The sequence below is a fragment of the Notamacropus eugenii genome, chromosome 6 (genome assembly GCF_028372415.1).
Source record: "Notamacropus eugenii isolate mMacEug1 chromosome 6, mMacEug1.pri_v2, whole genome shotgun sequence".
NCBI classification, from domain to species: domain Eukaryota; kingdom Metazoa; phylum Chordata; class Mammalia; order Diprotodontia; family Macropodidae; genus Notamacropus; species Notamacropus eugenii.
Window position 1 is genome coordinate 389,499,782 of NC_092877.1, and position 6,695 is coordinate 389,506,476.

The 6,695-nt window shown below is 45.6% G+C and overlaps 1 pseudogene; it reads right to left on the bottom strand.

The window, feature by feature from the left end:
• Window positions 1-348: 348 nt before the first annotated feature.
• Window positions 349-1,975, bottom strand: LOC140511882 (large ribosomal subunit protein uL3 pseudogene; annotated as a pseudogene).
• Between the last annotated feature and the right edge of the window lie 4,720 nt (window positions 1,976-6,695).

A 6,695-nucleotide genomic window follows, 5' to 3' on the forward strand; every position in this document is an offset into this window, starting at 1 on the left:
ACCCAAGTAATCTTCATTAATTGATTGAAAATAACCTCCATTGCAAATGTACAATTATCTGTATCAATGCATCTGTACCATTATCCAAGAGAGTCTAGTGACTTAGCCATGATCACACAGCTTGAAGCATAACTTGGACCCAGATATTCCTGACTCCAGGACCAGTGTAGTAACCACCGTGCTAATTTTTGTATTGTTGAAATGTGAATGCCCTATGATGAGGCTCTGTTGAGGCGGCTCTCATTGTGTCCCAGAGTGCCATTAACTTTATCATTGAGTTGGACTGAGGAAGGGACAGGTCCTTGCTTGCCACATTTAATTATACCTAGTTTTCTTATTCACATTTTCCCCTGGAGGTTGGTCAGCATTTTCTGTGTTAATGTTACTGTCATTATTTAACATTTTCTGCTCCCCTTTCTTTCTTTTTTTTAAATTGTGAAAAATTTATTGAGAATCCACCAGCTCCAAATTGGTCTGGAAACCTCAGGCAGCTTCTTCTTTTGCGACTCGGTCCTTTTTGAGTGGTCCTATGAAAGCTTTTTTCTTCTCCCCAGTCTGGAACCAACTGTGGCCAAATTTGGATGTGGTGTCGATAAACTTCAGGTCAATCTTCTCCAGGGTGCGACATTTGGTCTGTACCAGCAGAGACTTTCACAGGGTGAGGACACACTTCTTGGTCCCAACGACACAACCTTTCAGCATGATAAAATCATTGGTCACTTCACCGTAGTGGACAAAGCCTCCCAGAGGATTGATGCTCTTGTCAGACAGATCATAATCTGCGGATGCATTGTTTTTGATCAGTTCGCTGTCCTTGATCTGGTAGCCCTGGCCAATCTTGTAGATCTTTTTGTTGATCTCAGTGCGATGCTCGTAGCCCTTCTGACCAGCTAGAGCCACAGAGAAGGCTACCCAGGCAGGATGCCAAGCTCCAATACATACCACCTTATGCAGTCCTTGGTGGGTTTTTCAGGGCGGTTTCTTGGTGTGCCAGTGGCTAGTGACACCTTTGTAACCTTTGCCCTTGGTCACCCCAATGACATCAGTCATCTCATCTTGCCCAAACATGTCTTGCCCAAACATGAGCACCTTCTGCTCCAGCTTCTCACGGGCCCAGTCCACTTTCTCAGACATGCTACCACCATTCACCTGTATCTCCATCAGGTGAGACTTCTGCCTCAGAGGGAGCAGGAGCATCTGCGTGTGGGCAAGGACACGGATCACCTGGCAGTACTTCTTCATGCTACTCAAGTCTTTCTCCAGCTGCTTTTTGCCATCCTCATCTTGCCACTTTTTGCAATACTTGGTGAAGGCCTTCTTCTTGGACTTATGCCAATTCTTACAGAATCGCCTCTTACACTCATCACTGATGTGCTCGGCAAAGATGGTTTTAAAGCTCTGCAGGCCTCTTGGGGTTTGCACATAGCCCACAATGCCCACAATGACCATGGGGAGCGTCTCCATGATCATCCCAGCCCCGACCACTTCCTTCTTATTGACCTTTGAGCCGGGCCTGTCCACCTCTTGAACAATGTGGGTCATGCCTGCCTTGTAGCCCAGAAAGGCAGTCAGATGGATGGGCTTGAAGGGGTCATCTTTGGGGAAGCTCTTAACCTTTCCCCAGTGCCTGTTGCTTCCCTTCGGAGGCAGGAAGCCCAGAGAGCCATGCCTGGGAGCAGAGAACTTCCGGTAGGACATGCTGCTGCTGCTGTATTTGCGGCTGCCACCGAGGTGAGTTTGGAGAGCTCTGCTCCCCTTTCTTGCAGAGGCAGATGGTCCTTCCCAACAAGAAAAGCCCTGCAGATTCTCAGAATTTTGAGAACATTCGGATGATTTTTTCCTTCCATTTTGAGTAAGCACTGGTCTTCTTCTCTCCAAACCTCACATTGGCTTCCAACATTATGTATGGAAAGGGACCTGTGTGTTGCTATGTGCCTGTATGTCTACATAGACCCACATGTGTGCATATATGTTGGGAGAGAGAGAGCCATGTAGTATGTATAGGTGAGTTCTGAATGTGGAGGTGGAGGTAATCTACCAGTATTTTTGCTGTCCCTATATACAGTATGAAAGAGATGATTCATTAAGGACCCCTTCTCCAACTCTAATCAGTATGAGTCAGTTCCTGATGATTTCAAAAGGGTATCGTTAGTAATTCTTAGAATCCAATCATTTAGTAATCCATATCTACTCAATCACCTGACATTAAGGATAAGAGGAATTCATCCCTTGTCTAGGTCCCACTAGAATCTAAGTTGTCATAGGAGCAGCCCATCAATCTTGTGACCACCTACTCTTGGAGATTTCCCTTGTTCTTCCAGTGCTGCTGACATCTCATTTTGGCTTCTTTGAGCTTATGGGCCATAGGTCAAATGAAGGAATTCTGTATTTTGTACAGTGCCCTGAGAATGTCTAAGTACTCAGTCTCCAGATTGTCAAATCAGGTGTCCAAGCCTCCACCAATAGCGCCCTGGGAGGGCGGGGGCATTTCAGATCCTGAGGAAAATGTGATGTCCACTTGCTTAGTGAGGACCAGGGTCCCTTTAAGCAATTGCCATTGGGTCCTGATTGGAGGGGCAGGGCTCTTGGGACTAGGAGGCCCCTCCCAGAGTGGGCTGGTGGGAAGTCAGGAGCTGACATCACTGTTTCCCAGAAGCCAGTGCCCCTGGCTCTCCTCCTCTTCTGACCTCCTGTTGGGTCACTCTGGAGTCATAGACTGGACGGCAAGTCCCCACCCACCTAGCACAGAGTGGATGTAATAACTGAGTAGTCATTGTTTCTCTCTTACCCAGAAACTTTGAGGGTCTTCTCCTCCCAGTTTCATTTTTTTTTTCATTAAAGGGGGCATCCCTTGAGTAACTTAAAGAAGCCTAGTCACTGAATGGGTGTATCTCACTCAGTAAGAATGTGATAAGACCTTAGCCTGAAAGGTCCAGGGTCTCCCATTGCATTCTGGGCCATCTCCAGTCTTTCTGATAAATATCAGGTTACTGGACCTAGAGTGCTCAGGAGAAAGTGAAGCTGGTGACCTTGCACAGCCCTCCCTCCCACAAGTCAGAGTCAACTGCAAGTCATGTCATCATCCTGATATCATGGTCCTCCTCCAGAATGAAGGACAAAACACAAGCCTCCTGGTAGGTTTCGGGCAGGTCCACCAGGTGCATGCCTCTCCCTGGGCCTGGACACTGGACTACCCTCTTACCCCCCATCCACTCCTGAGTCCTCTCTGGACCCTCAGTGATTCCTCTCTAACCTTCCAACTTTGCTCCTGGGGACCCAAAGTTCCACTTTCAGTCCCTCAGCAGTCCTGGGTGTCACATTTCCCTGACCCTCCCCCCACCCAAGGACCCACCCCAGTGACCACACTTGGATATCAGAATCAGAACTCTCCCTTCCCCTGCTCTGGCCCTGTCTGGACCCACATGTCCCATCTCCCTGCCTTGCCCCCTGGCAGCTCAGCCCCTCCCCCCACCCCAGGACCCCATTTAGGATGCTGCTGTTTGCCTCCTTTATCCAGACCCTGACTTTTGGACTGCTTCCCCATTGGACCCCAGGCATTGACTCCTCTGCTCTCCAGGGGTCCCAGGAGGTCCCTGGGATCCTAGTTAGACACCAGGACCCAGCTGCTCCTCCAGGGTCCCTGACTTCCCAGACCGTCCCTGCGCCTCCTCTTCTCAAGTGCCCAGTCTCTGGCTTCCCCTGGTCATTCCCTGGATCCTTGGCTTCCCTCCTTCCTACATCAGCCAGTCTGTTGTGTGTGTTGGGGAGTGGGGTACAGGTGGAGGCAGAGCTCTGACTCAGGGGTCACTGAGGCCCTGACTGGTCTCATCCCATCTGTGATCCCAGGAGGGGAGGGCGCAGAAGAGAGGGAGGGAAGTAGTCTCCCCATTTAGAGCCTGATCCTCCCTCTGTAGGTTGGAGTCTTTCCCCTGAGGGCAGGTCCTCACCTGTAAATTCCTGTAGACCAGCCTCCTGCCCGGAAAGGGGAAGGGAAGGACATTTACTCCCTGGGTCCTTCTCCCTCCCCAGCTCAGTCTGCAGAGGATAGAGGCCTGGCCCAAGCCTGGAGTCAGAGGGAATGGCCTCTGGGAGCCAGAGGCCCCCCTCTCAGGTGAGTGCCATCCCTCCACAGACTTGACCAGCCTCAGCTGTCCAGGTCATAGGATCAGGGGTTGACAATTTTCTTTCTGTTTTTACTCTTTCTGCTTTAGACATCAATAGCATGTTTGTTTCATAAAAGGAATTTGGAGGATCCCTTCTTTGTTATCATTCCACATACTATATTTAATATTGGAATTAGTTAATTGTTTTATAGAATTCACTTGTGCATCCGTCTGGCCCTGGTGCTTTTTACTTAGGAAGCTCAACATACGGCTTGTTCAACTTCTTTTGCTAAAAATCGGTCCATTTAGATCTTGTAATTTCTCTCCTGTCAATCCAGGCAATTTGGATTTTTGTAAATATTCTTCCATTTCACTTAAATTGTTAAATTTGTTGATTTATAATTGGATGAAATAACTCCTTATAATTTCTTTAACTTCATCTTTGTTAGTGGTACATTCACCCTATTCATTTTTGATACTGGAAATTTTGTTCTCTCTTTTTAAAATCCTATATGCAAATTGTTCATTATATTTTTTAATAAAACCAGCTCATAGCAGTATTTATTCAGTGGTTTGTGCGTGCAATTTTATTACTCTCTCCTTTAATTTTTAAGACTTCCAATTTAGGTTTGGTTTTAGTTTTAGTTTGTTCTTTTTCTAGTTTTTTTAATTGCATCCCAATTCATTAGTCTGTTCTTTCTCTATAATTTTTTCAAAATTTATTTTGCAATGCTGAGCATCTGAAAGTTTTCAGTTCTTCTGAGGTGGTGCAATGCAGGGAGAGGTGTGCTTCCTCTCTTCTGGTCTTTATGTGAAAAGGGCCATGCTACCTCGCAGCTGTAAGTACTATTGATCCCCTTGACCACAGAAGGACCTAGACCAGATGGTTCGCTTCCCTATGACTGTGAATTCTAGTGTTGCTTCCCCCTCTGTTACTGTCATGGCTCCTGCTCCTTGACCACAAGCACTCTTCTTTGCCCTTGAACTATGATCCAGAAATGCATATGAAAAAATATATTTGCAAATGCTGGTCCTATGCCCAGTATCAGCTCAGCATTCTCCTATAATTTCTTTTTACTCAGTTTTTCAATCCCTTTATTATTTCTGAGCTGAGAGCACCCAAAACTTCTGCTCCTGGTGTTTCATCCTCCTCTGGGGACTACCAAGCCTCACCCTACTTCTTCTCACCCCCAAGTAGTCTTGGACTAAAAAAAATATCTCACCCCCTTTGTAGCTAGGTTGTTCCAGAATTTGATTTGATATATTAATTTAAAGATATTTGGAGGAGAATGTCAGTAAATTTCACTTAGATGAAGGGTGCTGTCATCTTTGCCTCTCACCTCATCCCCAGTTGTCACTTTTTGAAGATAATGTGTTGATTTCTTAGAAAACCAGAGAAAGTTTACCAAAAATTAAACAATTTGAAACAATTAACAACTCCAGCAAAGTTACAGGATATAAAATAAATTTACATAAATCAACACCACGTTTATGCATTACCAACAAAACCCATTAGGGAGAAATAGAAAGTGAAATTCTATGTTAAATAACTATACAAATGGATAAAATATGAAGTAGTCTACTTACCAAAATACACCCGAGCATTATATAACTACAGCAAAAACCACTTGCTCACTGTCGTGGCTGAGAACCTTTCCTCATATTTTACAGAAAAGATTAAGGCCATTTGCCACGAATACATTCTTTTCCTCTCTTCCTCATCTCCTGTCGCTTAGGTGCCTCGTAGCTAACTCCTCCTACACTCCTATCTCACATGATGCAGTAGTCTTACTCCTTGCCTGGGATAACCCACCTACTTATTCAAGTGACCCCATTCCATCCTATTTCCTCCAACAGATTATCCCCTCTGTCATCCCCATACTTTCACTTACTTTCAATCTCTGTTGGCTCATTTCCTATTTCCTATAAACATGCCTATGCCTCCTCTAAGCTGAAAACCCTTTTCTTTATTTTTCCATCCCTGTGAACTATCATCCTGTATCACTTTGACTCCTTTGCAGCTGAACTCCTAGAAAAGGCCATCTACAGTAGTCGCCTCATTCTCTTCTAACCCCTTACAATGTGGCTGATGACCTTATCATTCCACCAAAACTGTTCCAAGCCACTAATGATGTCTTAGTTGCCAAACCCAATGGGCTTTTCTTAACCCTCTTGCTCCTTGACCTCTATACAGCCTCTGACACGTGTTCACTCTCTTCTCCTTTGCACTCTCATCTCTCTAGTCTCTCAGTACACCATTCTCTCCAGGATTTCCTCCTACCTCTCTGACCTTTCCTTTTTGCTAGATGATCCTCCACATCATGCTCTCTAACTGTAGCTCTCCCTCAGGATTCTGTCCTGGGTCTTTTTCTCTACTCTCTCTATACTACATTACTTGGTTATTTTATCAGTTCCCATGCATTTAAGGACCATCTCTATGATGGTGATTCTCAAGTCCACCTGTCCTAGTTCAATATCTCTGATGACCTCCAATCTCTCATCTCCTGTTGACTCTCAAACTGGATGGCCAGTAGATATCTGAAATAGAACATATTATCTTTTCCCCTACACCTCCCCCCTTCTCCATTGCTA